This window comes from Bombus fervidus, chromosome 1 (genome assembly GCF_041682495.2).
Source record: "Bombus fervidus isolate BK054 chromosome 1, iyBomFerv1, whole genome shotgun sequence".
Classification (NCBI taxonomy): domain Eukaryota; kingdom Metazoa; phylum Arthropoda; class Insecta; order Hymenoptera; family Apidae; genus Bombus; species Bombus fervidus.
The window spans coordinates 24,237,094-24,255,083 of NC_091517.1; the positions used below are offsets into that span (position 1 = coordinate 24,237,094).

Below are 17,990 nucleotides of genomic sequence, written 5' to 3' on the forward strand. Positions count from 1 at the left end.
GCATTTGTACGTGTCATATTTCTTATTTCCTTTAAATGTTGTGTTTTTAATTCCATTCCCGACAGCTGTGACTCGCGCAATTCGCGAATAACGACGTATTCCTTTCGCGACTCGTGTTACGACTCATGCGCAGCGCAAGATGCGACAATGTATAGTTTAATAAGTAAACTCTGTTCTATTATGCTTTGTTCAAAATTTAGTGCGTCCTCTAAAAGCGCTCATCCATATTATACTACCTACGTTTTTTGTATACTGTGTATGTATGTTTGCACTTTTAAATTTTTCATAAACGTATAAAAATCCGTAATCAAAAAGTAAAGACATTTCTGATGAAATAAAATACAACTCCAGAGTTGTTTGATTGTATTTGGCTGACAGTGAACGTGTTAATACGTACAAAACGTGCATGAGTGTAAATAGCTAAAGATGCTCAGCGAACCGCGTTCTGGCTATGAAAGAAGCTCTATCACCTGATATTCTTTAAGCGCCTTTGCTGACGCGTTACACCGGTACACCGTTCGCATACCTACTTATTTATATCGCGCAACTTTCACTGATAACGAGAGCAACATTCCAGAAGCGGCGTCTTCTGAATATTTAGAGGGTATACGGGTTTTGCGTCGCAGCACTCGCGTATAGAGGCAGTTACACGTACGGACCTTCCTGCGAAGGAGCGTGAAAACCCTTTGGCTTCCTGTTCTTTTTTTTCGTCATGGCAACTTTGTCCCTAACTTGCACAATTTTAAATTCCTCCTGACCCGAGCCTCGTTGCGCGCATTACGAATAATTGGTACCGTGGTAAGAGTGGCCTGTTCCTCTGCTAAAATACAAGGCACATTTCGCGGCGAGGAAAGAAACTGAATCGTAATAGGATATCGTCCTACCAAACCATAGTAAGTTTTTTCTTTGCTTTATCTTTTTTCTTGAGTCATAGTGTAATAGTTATTTGCTGATATGTGTTCAAGTAATCGGAGTAATGTTTAGTGAGATTGAATGACCTTGCATGGAATATATCGGTAAGTTGTTATTGTCTGACGTTTTGAACCGCGTTTCCTGAATTGGTGTGTGCAAATTTGAGACACTTGAAAGACATTAGCTAATTCTGTTCGGGGAGAATGGAAATTAATACAACTCAATGTGACGTTTCCTAAAAAATCCTACTGTATGATATGGAACGCTTGAACTACTAGAAATAAGCTAAATATATGTTTATTATCAATATGATAAGAATTATCAGGATTATAGAAATCAGAATTATGGAAATCAGGATTACTAGTGATCTCAACTATGTACGATAAATTTATTGATAGATGGATTTCTTTACAGTGGTTAAACAGGAAACGATGGCTATTTGATTTGAATTTAATGCTGTAACGTGATATAACTAAGACACCTAAATTGATAATTCACAACTCACAACTAACAATTAACGAGTCAGAACAACTCGCGAGCTACTAATTAACTAACTCGCCAGCAACTCTCCCTCAACTACGACTCGCAACTAATAAATTCCTCGCAACTAGACGCTCAATTAACAACTAACGATTAGGATTTTCTCACTGAAGCATCCCTTTATCATCTTTTCATACGCTCAACACGCACGCGTTTCATAACTGTTCATGATCATGGTCACGTACACCTTCTTCCGAGTAACTACTTGACTGAACGACCTGAAGCATATTGATGGGTCCCATGGCCTATGGAAGTTTCCCGCCACTTTCAACCTGTCCGTACTTACGCTTTCTAGTAAAACTGTATATATTTCGTCGGGACATTTTTAGACAACCTTTCCGTACGCTACAGTATCCCTAGTAATTATGCTGTTATATACCAAATAACTTTTACATCTGTATTTTTACATGCACACGTATTTTACAAATACAGCTTACAAACGTACATATTACAAACAAGTTATCTATATGTAATATCGTCTGAAGCAAGCAAAATGAATCTTTTTATTCGATACAGATTTTCCGAATAAAATTATTTGTACGCGTGTACTGAATTAATTGCTACATTTTTCTTATATTCTTCCGCAACCATGTTTAGTTGTAATATAGTAATTTGCATCAAATTACAATTATCACCAACATCATGCACGATATATATTTCGAATGAATAGCACTTTGCCTTTCGGTTTGTTCGCTGTACACCGTGAGTCTGCTAGAGCATAGTGGAATGCTCCAGCACGTACGCGTTAACCCGGTTTCGGTGTCATCAGTGTCATCGACGTGACAAGTAGGTCGTCGTGAGCCCGAGTTCCGTTGAGTTCCGTTTATTATCATCATTATACCGTTTATTATACCTAAATATTGTCTTCTCCGAGGTATGTAACTACAGTTACTCGTATTTGCTCATTCCCAATTTTTGGTTGCATCGCATTTGGTTGACGCGCCGTCGCGAATTCAAGCGGATGTCAGTTATTCCGAATTTTAAGGTAGACAAATTAACAGAGACATTTAAAAGTGTTGCGGTTATCTGATGTAGGAACGCGTGGGTGAATGTGCAATAGAAATATATCTGAGTACTAGTGTAGGAATAGCATAAGTACAGTGTATGCTACTGCAGCGCACTCTGGCAGCGTTACATTACAACACAGCTCCGAAGCCATGTTCCTATAGGTATTTATAGAATCACGAAAACTGGCCTGTCCAGACCCCGCTGCACTAACCTAACCACAATCTGCGCAAGCATATTCCTAAAAAGGTTATGAGGCTGAAAGACCCTTCTTATTAATTTAGTGCTAGACAATTTTTAGTGGCTTCAAAGGCTAGAAAAACTAAGCTATAGCGCTGATGTAGAGTTTTCCTAGAAGTAAGGTTTACTTCAACAAAATGTAAAGCGTCCCTGTATGCTGTAGTCTTTCATTTATCGTATTATCCTGAAAAAACCGTTGAGAAAATTTCGATGAACTACAGATGGTGTAGAAATGAAAGGCCCCTAGCGGTACAGGTAAGATGGGACGTTCCATTGTGCTAAGTGTCCATCACGTTTCCGTGTCCCTTTAGGTGAATAGGCGATCAAAAAAAGGTGCCTCTGACCATCTTGGGTCACAAACAGCTGCAAGATACATATGCATGGTAGGAGAACCGAAAAGCATGGTATAAAGGGACGTTTTGCTGGAGAGAATGGTCAGTTACGGGTAAGTTGCGGCTAGTTGCAGTGAGAAGTTAGTCTTTTTGCATTAGTTGTCGAATATTTGTTAGTGCTGAGTTGTTATTCAGAAGTGGACTAGGTGTACAAATTTACTTGTATTACATTACTACATCAAGAAATAGCTCTATTTAAATAATCATCGTTTCAATCATTATGAATATATCAAATAAATAGAGATGTGTATAATTGCGGGAGTTCGCGTCGAGATTGAACAAAAAAGAAAGCCAAATGTTAAACAGAATTATTCGTGTAGTAATTGTGAGATTGAGTTGATGTCGCATTGAATCATTATCCACAAAAAGCGAAGGATCAAACGCTGATAATACCATCATTGATGTCGAAGAAAGAGCCATTGTTAACGATAAGCAAACGTGAAACAATGAAAGTTGCCGAGATGAAAGATGAACTGAAAAAACGAAGGTTAAAAAGAATTACTAAGAAGGCGAGAGCGTCTAAGAGCTTTCAACGCCTTGGCGATCCAGCACGGAGAGTACGATGAAGAGAGAGAAGATGTCGAATAGCGCGACATGTTCGAAACACGCGTTCGAGTCGACAGTAGGAGCGCACACGTCTTTAACATTCAGGGTCGTGGATATGTCTATGAGCACATTAAAAGGTGATAACAACGTCAGTGTGCAAAGCTAGATGTTGGAATTTGAGGAAATGTACAACCTTTGTGGCTGGACTAACGTGTAGCGATTAATATACGTGAAGATACTTTTACGCTATTCGGCGAAATTGTTCGTCAACCACGGAAAGCGTCCTAGAAACTGGAGAACAACGAAGGATATGTTGAGTACCGAGTTGGCGCAAAAAGTAGACGCGTACAAGGTGCAGAAGGAACTGTTGCATCGAATCATGAAGAAAACCGAGACTTATCAGGAGTATGTCAACAAAATGTTGGACATAGCGAAGAAAGGGAGTATGGAGAGTTTGGGCGTAACAAAATATATTATCGGCGGAATTCGCGAGCAAACTAACAACATCATACTGCACAGCACCAAGAATGTTCGCGAATTAAAAGAGAAGTTCGCCCCGTACAAGGCCAGGAAGGAAAACGCGAAGACAGCAAGCTGGTCGAAGAAAAATCCAAAAGGTCGAGACGCGACGGAGCTTCCTTTGCGGAAACAAAAATCACCTAAGTGCGAACTGCCCAATGAAAAGCATAATTGCAAGAAGTTTCAAATGCCAGGAGTACGGACACATCGCATCGCAATTTGACAATGTAAGTGTCCTAAGAATACATGTAGCGTGTCGCAGTCGTTACAGACAAAGCGTTGCAGAGACGTTAAGATCGGAGATTGCAATTTGACCGCGTTGATAGACACCGGTAGCGATCGGTGCGAGCGGATCAATACGTGAAAATAGGAGCGTCTAAATTAGATGAAGTCGAAGTTGATAATTGAATTAAAATATGGCTAGAGAACGGAATAAGTCAGTCTCAGTTTGACTTTACAAACTCGATCATGGTCGAAAATGGAAACGGATCTCTTCATGTTCCTATCGGAGAAAGTAGGAAAAAATGTACGGCAGTTGTAGATACCACGAGTCTTTCTTGTCTCGAGGACATCGTCGTCATAAAGAAAGAAGTTATTAGATAAATCGGTTGTTCGGGATTTCGAGTGATCTTTCGTTACGATATGGACAGCACATGTGTCTTTTTGGGAAGTTGGAAATTCCTACCTTACAAGTTGTAAAATTTACAGTGTGTCAAGAGGGTAATGGCCACCCGGAATGCTGTATGGTTCCGCTCTAAAGTTAAACATAAACACCAGATGTGAAACATCCACGGCGGTAGGATAGTTACCAAATTGGATAGAAATAGCTTTCCTCCTCAAAGGAGATATGGATAGAAGAACATCCCCTGGACGGAGAGCTAGAATACAAAGACCAAACGCTTCAAGAGACGAGTATTCAGTCTTCATCGGACAGTCAGCAAGAGAGACTCATCATGCACCAGTCTTAATAGAAACTCCTTACGTACTCTTGCGTTTATACCAAACAGTGTAAATATACCAAGTAGACACGACATTACTCTACATCGTTAATCTACCGCCACCTTGAGTGTTAATGGCGTTCATGATTCGCGATATCCACCGACTAGTTGCAACATGAGTGATCGCCACATCGCAACATATAGTTGATAATAGCAACATCGGTTACAACGGACATAATCGCAGTAGCTTTAGATGGAGACAACACGAACGGTCACGAAGTGGATTTCGTAGAATTCACGGAGTGGATTTAGCACGAGTACGTTCGAAAAATGCGACTGTAAAACATCGAGAGGTTCCTTAGTATCTTTGAGCGGAAATTTCAAAGATGAAGGAACGTCCTCGACGAGTGAGTAACGGTGTCCATCAGTGACGAAAGTCTACGCGACGCTTATGGTAATCCACAGAGATCGTGGTTAAATGTAGTACCTGAAAATCCCCAAGTTGTCCATTGTTGAAGCAAAATGAAGAAATTCGAGAACCTTGGCGTCTCCGTAGAAAAGAAACAAACTGTTGGACCTTTCTACGTGATTTCGAAGATGGACGTAAATGGAGTGGCAACCAAATCGAAACATATTCTAATGTGTAACGAGAACATTGAGGCTGGTGGACGTAGACAGTGTACATCGATCGTCGAAGCGAGACAAGCGTTAAAAACATGTTTGGACACCATGGAATTGCATATAGCCAAAAAACCGACTTAAGTTTTCGCTGATGTGCTAGGCGACACGTGGAACGAGTTCAAGATGTAGACGCTGAAACAAGGGGAAAGGAATCAGCCGATACCCTATTTCGGTTAAGATAATTGGGATGGTCCAAATGATATTAACAACTTAAATAAAACTCTTTGTCTCCAACAACTTTTAATAACTAAAAAGTACGTTTTGACCGAAGAATTGCTAACGAGTGAAGTTCGGAGATCGTGATGTGGTGTGCCTGAAACACGAGACGCGCGGATCCGTTTATTGCAATTTTCGTTAAGGAAGCAAGGACAACGGTCATTGCTGCTAATTGGAAAACTGGTGGATAATGATTGGACGGACACTTATCCCGCCTTTCACCCTGACGTGCAATAAGAAGCGCCTCGACGTTAAGGAAGCATTAAATAAATTAAGGGCTTTGACAGTAAGTAAAAATCTAAATCTGGGACGGCAATAGCATTGGTTGCAACTCACGGTTGCTTAGGATTATTGCGGGTCCGAGCAAGTATGTTTGAACTGATGATATATATTGATATATTTGATGATATATGTTGGAGTCATAGAAAGTAACAATAGTATTTACACGAAATTTAAAGTATATTCTTCCGGATTATTATTACATTTATTTATAGATCATGCATATCTATTTAATTTTCCGGTCATTTCGAGAAATAGAAGGAGATTCTCCTTTTGTTAATATACGTATAAGTATTGTCTGTTGTAATAGAAATGAGAAACCATGAATAAGAGCGCTGAGATATTTGATGATACTTTCCTGAAGATGTGAAGCATATGGTTTTTAATTTCTTTGTCTCGATGCAAGAAACAACTTTCCATCATATGTTTAAGTGAATTTGTTTTCTCTTTCATTTGATAGTTGTTAGACTGTGGATGTTTATAGGTTTATGAGAAATTTAAAAGTAAAGTATCCTCCAGAATACATATAGTAATACAAAATACATACATAAGTGTATACGCTTATTCATAAATACAATTCCTATTTGTGGAGGATCGCGCTATTCCGTAGCTGTTCAGCATTTGAAGAGACAGTTCATTTCGATCTCATTCCCGATTTTGATTCTTGGCCACCCAGCTACCCATCGCATGATTATCGCAATGAAACGAAAATGATGGAACGGAGCTTCCTATACTCTGTTTTCGATCGATTCTCACGTTACTTTCGCAGACAATGTTTCCCAAGACTGAAATTCGTTTGCATCGTCCAATGCGTTAGGTCTTTGAACCGAGGATGACTGTTCGCGTGAACGATGCTTCTCCCTCCATATGAATTCCCAATGAATTCTAGAAATAGATAGCGTTGTTAAACGTGGAAGTGAATACTCCATGAGCGAAAATGAATACTAATCAATTGCGCAAACTACTCTTTCTTATCATTTTTTCTGAGATTATTAGGGAACATTTGCCTAATTAACATGCATGCATTTAACTGCAGTGAATAGAATTACTAACAAAATGGAAAGCAATGAATATGAATAATACTATAGAATTTTATATAGATTGCTTGTTCGCAGTTTCGTCCATAGAATTTATTTTCACTGAAGGAATAATTATATACACGCTACCTAGTTCCTTATAAATACGTTTATTAGACTCACGAAAAATTTAAGCGCAATATTTAAAATGCAAGCGAAATATTTAATAATATAAGCGTAAGTGCAAATCTTGATTTGATCGATTTTTACCTCGTAGGAATGTACTTTAAGATTCTTCGCTGACCGTTCAAGGACTGTTGTTATGTTTGTGTATCGAACACATCGCGGATCATAGTAAGTGTTATGTTTTTTGAAGAAAGGGTCGTGCGTATCTATTTCTTATGGAACACTTTGTTATGTATCATAACAATCTATATTTACTCGGTAGTTCAAATTCTTCGTTCGTTACGTAATTCACGAATTAAGTTACAAGAACCAATTCGACATTAGTAGTAACAAATACGAGCTCATATATCTCTGAAACAAGAAACTCCTTGAAAAACTGACTCAAACCTGAGAAACAATTTATCTCCTTCCTTCGTTAATACCCGAAACGACTGATTCTATATCTTACCGATAATCTATATTACCGATAGGCATTTAGTATTTAGAAACAGCGATAAACGCGTAGTAGGTCTTACCTAAAGCGGCTAAACGGACGTGCAACGCGATTAGGTACGACCTACGAAGTTCGAAACAGGTTCCAGGTATCTTGTAGAGGACTAAGGGAAAAGCAACGGCGGTCAGTGATTCGCGATCGATTATCCCAAACACGGCCATCTTTCCATGGGACTTTGTCGCGAAAGTGAAATTTCTCCGCGAGCTACGACTGGTTCTTGTTCATCTTCGAGCGGCGTTGCGTCGATTTCACGCCCGTGAAAACATTATTCATAAGACAAGGGAACGAGTATCGCGTCGTCGAATGGAAAATAGGAATTCACGACGATTCTTGCGATACCGAAATTCCACGCCTCGCAATTATTCTCGAACGCTGGAAACGGCGAACCGTTTTTCGCAAGTGTTTGTCTTACTTGCTCGTTGCATAACGAATTCTGATCTTCTCGTTTCCTCAAGACGTATCGATTTAAATTTAGTTCCAGAATCGAGTTACGCGCGATTCAGTGCATCGGGTTTTATAACTCGCTTATGAGTGATTTCTTATTCGTTTCCGATCCTTGTTTTTCGGGATTTCAATAGGCTAGTAAGTGACGTAGAAATGTTGCTTCATCTTTGGAAGCAGGAGTAACGATCGGTTCTGATTAGAGGAAGACTAGTTACTAAACATATCAATCCATATTTCCGCACTAATTATCGATATTAGATATTAATTAGTTGTTAAAAGTTCGTTAATGTAAAATAAGAAATGTGAAAAGCAGGTTGCAATCATATATTAACGAAAGCTGCTATTATTAAAGTAATTCGTAGAAGAGTCTTATGTCGTATTATTTCATTTGTTGGTCTACTTGCTTGTGTTTCACATATGTAAACACATGGAATTAATTTTGAAATCACGTTGCAATTTATTTGATCTTTGCTTTCAGTTTCCTTGATTTCTTTCTACCGCAGTTTTTAGGCTATACAGTATCTATGATCGTACGTACGCAATGATAACACAAGTTTCTGAGAATATGCCTGGCCGAAATTAGGTACAATATTCACACAAAAAAATTATTTACATGCACTGGTTCTCTGGATGGAAATTACACTGTTTGTAGTCAATCGATTAAGCATATACTTTTATTCTGTGTTAGAACTACAGCGGAAATCTGGAATAATTGAATTTGTATAGTAATCGTCAAACGGTACAAGAATGGAATGCGATCGACTTCTCGATTTATTCTATTGCATCACGGTAATTCTAAGCGTACAAATATTTTTCAATGCATTCAACGTCTTAGAACAATTTCCAATTGGGTGGAAATATGTCGAATGAAATAAGGGAAAAGTATAATTAATTGTCTGCGGATCTTTAGAACTATTAACTCTGCACGCATTCTGTGAGAATGAACAACTGAGGTAATACTTTAACTATATCGACAATCATATGCAAGAATTTAATATCAGATCGTAACAGTTCTAATTTATTTAATTGCAGAAGATTCTGCCTGAGATTGAGGTTTTTCAATTGGATTTCAAAATAAACTTATAATTTTCACACTCCAAACGCTTATAATTGGACAAACTTTAACTTGCATCGTTTGAGTGATAAACGCATCATTGTGGCATATTTCCACGTCAACTTTTATTTTCTGTAACATGCGTACATGAAGGCACATCATAGTCAAAATCATTTCTCCGATTTTTAATAGACATATTTTCAATAACGGTAATTCTATATATTACGATATAACAACAGACACATATTACTCGATTAAACGTATCAGTGTCAGAAGACGTATCACTCATGTACGTATTTCTGAAATTATGCATTTCTATTTTTTATTCCGTCTTAAAAATGTATAATTAAATTGCAACAATAAATTCGATACACATGTCATCGTCACGATAGATACCACATTGTCAATTCACTAATTATTTCTTATAAATGTGTACACCGATAAAAGTGGTAAAAGATACAGAATTGGATTCAAGTTTTCATACCAATAACTAAATGGATTCTGATGAATACTTTTATATAGTGCAGTAATGTTCATTGCAGAGATTATAATAATTTAGAACTTATCGCGTTAAAATATCCGACGAAAACTTTTAGTTGAAATTGTCTCGGCTACGAAAACAAATCACGCACCTATCTACGTATATCGGTTAATGCACTTTGACGTGACACAGTTTTATGCATATGCCGATCGTCGCGTACGCGCTACATCGTTGTATCTTCGACTTCCGATTCGCGCTCGATGCAACGCACGACGCTGCTATTGACACCAATTTTGCTATCGATGGTAAATCAGGTCATTGGCATTATCGTCGTGTATTCTCAATGTGACCACGTGTTGTATGCGGTTTATCCATTCTGCTACCGAGAAAGCCGACGCAGTCCGATGACGACGGTGGATTCGCTAACAAATCGAACTAAGCGCGGTTACACCTGCGTCGATCGCTTTTCCGCGACCAAAGGGTTCGAAAGTATTTTCAAGTCTCCGCTAACGTGAGTCCCATCTGGTAAAAATTTTAACAGTTCTCCGACGCTTGGAAAGGGTGTAAGGTCCATTCTTTCCTTCCATCTTAACTTTGTCTCGTAATCTAACTTGAATGTAAACAAATACAGTAGCGCGATATGCGTTGTTGGCTGGTTGAGTGCTTGCAATGCTTTATAATATTTCTATTTCGTTTAAATGGGATTGTAAGTCTTAGTACAATGGCTGCTGTAAATGACAGACGTCGAACAATGCCTTCAAATGACTTGCCACAATTTTTGCAGGTTGATTGTATCGTTCCTCCAAAATTTCCCGCAACAGAATAATTGATGGCTGTATTTGCTAATGATGGTATTGTATCGGCCGCTTCCTGTGTTAGGCAAGAGCGGAGATATATTAATCGCTTCCAGTCGTCAATACGTGAATTCTCATGTACTGTGAAGCGAAAATGACCCGCGAACGATGGTCAATCTTCTTAGGATCCCGGACAAAAAGGTAGTTGAATTTTAGGTAAGGCAACTTCATTGTAGACTAGATCCGAATATGATGTGCCCGGTGCGGTTAGCATATTTCTATCAGGTGCCTCTATGATCCGCCTTTTAGCCATTCCAATTATATCTGTAGCACCTGCTTTACTGTGAAAGAACTTCTGTTTTAGCTTAAGGCATTCATCTAGTGTCTGACCCTGGTCAATCTAGTCGAATTCGTCTTGATTTTTTCTATACAAATAAAACTATACCAAATTCTGCTTCTAAGTCGTCTAACCTGTATTGAATGGCTGTTACTGACCCTCCTTCTTCTTATTTATGAAGCACTGCTTAGAATATTTCTAATTCTTTCTTAAATACTTCCCGTTTCATTTTCAATTGTCTCTTGCGTTATTCTTGATTGGGACCATGATGTATGGGCGCGAGTTTCGATATGATAATTTAAACACCGTATACGGAAGAGGTGACTCAACGCAAACAAGTGTATGACTTTCGTTTCGATGTTATCAATTCGCTCGAAGCCGAGATGCTTCGTCTGCTGCTCTTCACTGTGCAGCAAAATGTTGGCGGCGTACTTTGCGATGAAGGGCTTCCCTTCCCTAAAGTGACATTCGCGTTGATATGATTTGTTGTCTAACAATCTTGTTTTCCTCCGGACTGATGCTTCCTCTAACGACAATGAATCAAGCTCGAAAGGCCAATATTGCGAGTTCTCAACTTAGTGGCGATCAATCAGGTTGCAACTGATCGGTTGATATCGCGAACCTTGACCGACATTAACGCTCAAGGTGGAGCTAATTAATGATACTGAGTAGTAGTATGTTTTGGTTAGGCCTGAACCATCGGGCGAGACTGTTTAAACGGAAATTTGGACTTTCTCAAAAAAGGCAGATGTGTTGTCCGAGTCATACACGGACGACCACTCCAAATCCCGAACACCGACTATTAATTTTATTCTGTTCCTTCGTGCAACGCTTTGTGTTTAACCCTGATTTTCGAGTCACTTCCGATCGAATCGGTAAATTTTCAAAGCTAAATTTTAGTAAAAAAAAAAGAAATATTATTGGAACTATGGGCAAAATTAGAGTCTACGGCTGGGCCCTTACAAGGGGATCCGTGCAAAGAACCGATGTTTGGACCCTGGCGCCATCGTATACGGCTATTTCACCCAGAAGGCTGTGCTCACACCCTAGTCGCAGCGTTCCTTCATTTCCACGTCCTTCCTCTGGGCTTCCTGAAAGGGTGCCGATCCCTCATCAGCGATATTTTTCGGACATCAATGTACCGCTTCCAATAGACGGTCCGATCCGAGGTTCGGTTAGAACTAAGTGATATGTTAAACTACTACTAGGAGGAAGTTGTGGAATGATATGCCAAAACTAGTCGATCTTATCTTATTTACTATATATGATATGTCTTTTCTTGTTGTAGAGTATTAAAACTCTACAACAAATCACAGCACCACAGTTTCTATTTATCACATTTCGTTGATGAGCTCTATGGGCTAGTGGCACATCTCTGACCGACTTTCATCGCTGACGGCTGCTTTGTTTTGGGTCGGTCTTAGGTAGTCTTCCCCTCCAGCCCCGGACGAGCCCATCGTAATTATCGTGTAAACTAGGAAAATTACGACTGGGATTTGAACACAGGTCCTTTGGGTTTGTAGCCGTATACAATATCCACTTCGCCACCGTAGCCATATGATATTTCTATTCTAGAACTCATATTTATGTTACAAGTGTCGGCTACATTGCTTGGATTTTCGCTAAAGCTCTTGTTGTTCGTTGAAACAAAAACGTGATTTAGATGTAAAATTCGATGATGTAACTGATTTAAATCTTGCTTTGTATCGCAGCTTCTGTTTATTACGCAATTTCATTTTTTGTTATTATAAAATAAAACACAAAGCGTGTCGTACGATATTCAAGGATTAAAACGCCGTCGTAGAAACCGGCCTTTTCTAATTTTTCCTGCGTGTTAATAATGTCACCAATAAAACCAAAATTTGATTTTACTACATATCAAAAAATATCTAAAAAAGCACATGAGAACATGAGTAGGTCACACAATTTCCAGGAACTGAAACACATGATTGTAGGAATCCTTCTCTTTCTAAAGTTTGCTGCTGGTCACCAGCACGGTATCGTGCACGCATTCACAAGGATGATTCAGATGACGTTTTCTGTATTGTACAGTTAGCTGCATGTGAAAACGATGGCAAAAGAGTTAAACGACACGTTTCCCAGGGTGCGCGATAGTTTGCCGCGCGGTTTCAGACGGTTTGAAAGAGCCCGTTAATTCGCATTCCCGCCGCTATTGCCGACAGCGCCCTAGGATTCCTGCGCTCGGTCATGTCGGCGTAATACGCCAACGCGATATCGCTTCATCCCTTTGTAATTAAGCTATTTCTTCGATTGGATAGTTAATAACAAATAGTATTACACTTAATTCCGTTTATCACAATCATGACGTTGGATCGTCTGATCCGTCCAATTTCCTCAATTTCTTCATCGCGACGTTACCGTTGACTATAAAACTGACCATGTAAAAGCTGAAACCGACTCGTGAGATGCGACCCTATAACGTCATTGTGCCCGAATCCGTTGATTACGATTCAGCAAGCCATGGGATAGTTTACGATTAATAAATCGCTGTGCCGTACAGCGCTGCTGGAAAGGTCATGATGTTGCAACGAAATCCTTAGCGAACCTCTGATAATGCGTGCCACAACATAAGATTTTCCCTATGCTGAGCATCGATGCAGACGAGATGTGCCATCCTTGCGATTTTGTAGCAGTGATATTTTATTATTTGGAACTTGTATACCAATACTATAGTCCGTTCTGTGATCAAGATGGTCAACAGCTGTTCAAACATACTTGTCTTAAGATACCGTTAATTGCCGTCATCAGATTTAGTTTTTTTGCTTACTATCGAGGATAATTTATACAATGCATCGTTCAAGTCGAGACGCTCCTTGGGGTTATTGCTCATTCCGGTAAAACATGGGAAAAGCCGGTTTTTTCATGTTGGATGTTCGAAGATCACTTCCATCCACGAACCAACGTTGAGGGAGACCAGCATCCGTCACTAGTTTTCCTTACAGACCTCAGCATCACCGGACATCACGGCCATAAGATACCTTAAGTTGTTGCTAACTCATCGAACCGAAGAAACCTCAACTTGCGTACAATTATTCGCTCAAAGCACATCCACATCTCTCGCAGCACTACACGCAGACACTAAAGTCCCAAAAGTTGTTGGAAATAAAGAGTATATTTAAACCGTTAATTCAGTGTTACGATCATTCAAACCGCTCCTTTTATCTTAACCGAAATATGGAATCGGCTAATTCATGGCCTCAATTACCATATCCAGACGAAAGTTTACCACTCTCGTTGACGCGTTATACCGCGAACACGTCTCCGCGCGATACAGACGAACATGGGGAAATAAAAAAAATTATCAATTGTTGAAGATCTTATTCAATATAAAGAAATATCTTAAGCATTATGTATATAGATATCTTTATATTATTTGTTTCAATATAGTATTGCTCCTTCAAACGTAATTTTACTGAAATACATGATAAGCTTCCTAGTTGTTATGACTTCGTCCATTATATCATTAGTTTATAACTATCGAACTTAGTAAAACACTCGTTGCTTGTTTTCGAGATACTGTATTGTTCTATAGAAAGGATGTATCAGGCGTATTGCATTTATTAAAGAAACAGTCTAATTATAATTAACTTTGTAGAAATGATTTTAGTATTTATAGAATTATCAATTAAGTACACATTTTCATAGTTTCAATACATTTGTTGATCTCTGTTTTCACTGTTTTTCTTGTAACTTTCTATAACGAAAAGTTTGAAACATCAGTAAACGTCAAGTGTGCCCACAGGTTGCGTTTAAAAGTGAAATTACCTTCGAATTAAAAAAGCTTCGATCACTCGTCATTATCTAGCAATATGATGTTATGATTTCGATGTTCTCACTTCTATTTTAATTTTGTTCATGATGTATATTTATTTATAAATTTACTGTAATATTAAAGCATTTGTACGTGTCATATTTCTTATTTCCTTTAAATGTTGTGTTTTTAATTCCATTCCCGACAGCTGTGACTCGCGCAATTCGCGAATAACGACGTATTCCTTTCGCGACTCGTGTTACGACTCATGCGCAGCGCAAAATGCGACAATGTATAGTTTAATAAGTAAATTCTGTTCTATTATGCTTTGTTCAAAATTTAGTGCGTCCTCTAAAAGCGCTGATCCATATTATACTACCTACGTTTTTTGTATACTGTGTATGTATGTTTGCACTTTTAAATTTTTCATAAACGTATAAAAATCCGTAATCAAAAAGTAAAGACATTTCTGATGAAATAAAATACAACTCCAGAGTTGTTTGATTGTATTTGGCTGACAGTGAACGTGTTAATACGTACAAAACGTGCATGAATGTAAATAGCTAAAGATGCTCAGCGAAACGCGTTCTGGCTATGAAAGAAGCTCTGTCACCTGATATTCTTTAAGCGCCTTTGCTGACGCGTTACACCGGTACACCGTTCGCATACCTACTTATTTATATCGCGCAACTTTCACTGATAACGAGAGCAACATTCCAGAAGCGGCGTCTTCTGAATATTTAGAGGGTATACGGGTTTTGCGTCGCAGCACTCGCGTATAGAGGCAGTTACACGTACGGACCTTCCTGCGAAGGAGCGTGAAAACCCTTTGGCTTCCTGTTCTTTTTTTTCGTCATGGCAACTTTGTCCCTAACTTGCACAATTTTAAATTCCTCCTGACCCGAGCCTCGTTGCGCGCATTACGAATAATTGGTACCGTGGTAAGAGTGGCCTGTTCCTCTGCTAAAATACAAGGCAGATTTCGCGGCGAGGAAAGAAACTGAATCGTAATAGGATATCGTCCTACCAAACCATAGTAAGTTTTTTCTTTGCTTTATCTTTTTTCTTGAATCATCGTGTAATAGTTATTTGCTGATATGTGTTCAAGTATTCGGAGTAATGTTTAGTGTGATTGAATGTCCTTGCATGGAATATAACGGTAAGTTGTTATTCTCTGACATTTTGAACCGTTTTCTGAATTGGTGTGTGCAAATTAGAGACATGAAAGACATTAGCTAATTCTGTTCGGGGAGAATGGAAATTAATTCAATGCAATGTGACGTTTCCTAAAAAATCCTACTGTATGATATGGAACGCTTGAACTACTAGAAATAAGCTAAATATATGTTTATTATCAATATGATAAGAATTATCAGGATTATAGAAATCAGAATTATGGAAATCAGGATTACTAGTGATCTCTACTATATACGATAAATTTATTGATAGATGGATTTCTTTACAGTGGTTAAACAGGAAACGATGGCTATTTGATTTGAATTTAATGCAGTAACGTGATATAACTAAGACACCTAAATTGATAATTCACAACTCACAACTAACAATTAACGAGTCAGAAGAATTCGCCAGCTACTAATTAACTAACTCGCCAGCAACTCTCCCACAACTACGACTCGCAACTAATAAATTCCTCGCAACTAGACTCTCAATTAATAACTAACGATTAGGATTTTCTCACTGAAGCATCCCTTTATCATCTTTTCATACGCTCAACACGCACGCGTTTCATAACTGTTCATGATCATGGTCACGTACACCTTCTTCCGAGTAACTATTTGACTGAACGACCTGAAGCATATTGATGGGTCCCATGGCCTATGGAAGTTTCCCGCCACTTTCAACCTGTCCGTACTTACGCTTTCTAGTAAAACTGTATATATTTCGTCGGGACTTTTTTAGACAACCTTTCCGTATGCTACAGTATCCCTAGTAATTATGCTGTTATATACCAAATAACTTTTACATTTGTATTTTTACATGCACACGTATTTTACAAATACAGCTTACAAACGTACATATTACAAACAAGTTATCTATATGTAATATCGTCTGAAGCAAGCAAAATGAATCTTTTTATTCGATACAGATTTTCCGAATAAAATTATTTGTACGCGTGTACTGAATTAATTGCTACATTTTTCTTATATTCTTCCGCAACCTAGTTCAGTTGTAATATAGTAATTTACATCAAATTACAATTATCACCAACATCATGCACGATATATATTTCGAATGAATAGCACTTTGCCTTTCGGTTTGTTCGCTGTACACCGTGAGTCTGCTAGAGCATAGTGGAATGCTCCAGCATGTACGCGTTAACCCGGTTTCGGTGCCGTCAGTGTCATCGACGTAACAAGTAGGTCGTCGTGAGCCCGAGTTCCGTTGGGTTCCGTTTATTATCATCATTATACCGTTTATTATCCCTAAATATTGTCTCCTCCGAGGTATGTACCTACAGTTACTCGTATTTGCTCATTCCCAATTTTTGGTTGCATCGCATTTGGTTGACGCGCCGTCGCGAATTCAAGCGGATGTCAGTTATTCCGAATTTTAAGGTAGACAAATTAACAGAGACATTTAAAAGTGTTGCGGTTATCTGATGTAGGAACGCGTGGGTGAATGTGCAATAGAAATATATCTGAGTACTAGTGTAGGAATAGCATAAGTACAGTGTATGCTACTGCAGCGCACTCTGGCAGCGTTACATTACAACACAGCTCCGAAGCCATGTTCCTATAGGTATTTATAGAATCACGAAAACTGGCCTGTCCAGACCCCGCTGCACTAACCTAACCACAATCTGCGCAAGCATATTCCTAAAAAGGTTATGAGGCTGAAAGACCCTTCTTATTAATTTAGTGCTAGACAATTTTTAGTGGCTTCAAAGGCTAGAAAAACTAAGCTATAGCGCTGATGTAGAGTTTTCCTAGAAGTAAGGTTTACTTCAACAAAATGTAAAGCGTCCCTGTATGCTGTAGTCTTTTATTTATCGTAGTATCCTAAAAAAACCGTTGAGAAAATTCCGATGAACCACAGATAGTGAAGAAATGAAAGGCCCCTAGCCGTACAGGTAAGATGGGACCTTCCAATGGGCTAAGTGGGCCAACACGTATCCGTGTCCCTT

The 17,990-nt window shown here is 38.8% G+C and overlaps 1 protein-coding gene across 1 annotated transcript in view; it reads left to right on the top strand.

Moving 5' to 3' along the window:
- The first annotated feature begins 15,862 nt into the window (after positions 1-15,862).
- LOC139998420 (uncharacterized) overlaps positions 15,863-17,990 on the top strand; it is a 64,517-nt gene continuing 62,389 nt past the window's right edge. Inside the window, exon 1 of the mRNA XM_072022984.1 lies at positions 15,863-15,881. The gene's annotated coding sequence lies outside the window, so the exon portion shown is untranslated. The remainder of the gene's footprint in view (positions 15,882-17,990) is intronic.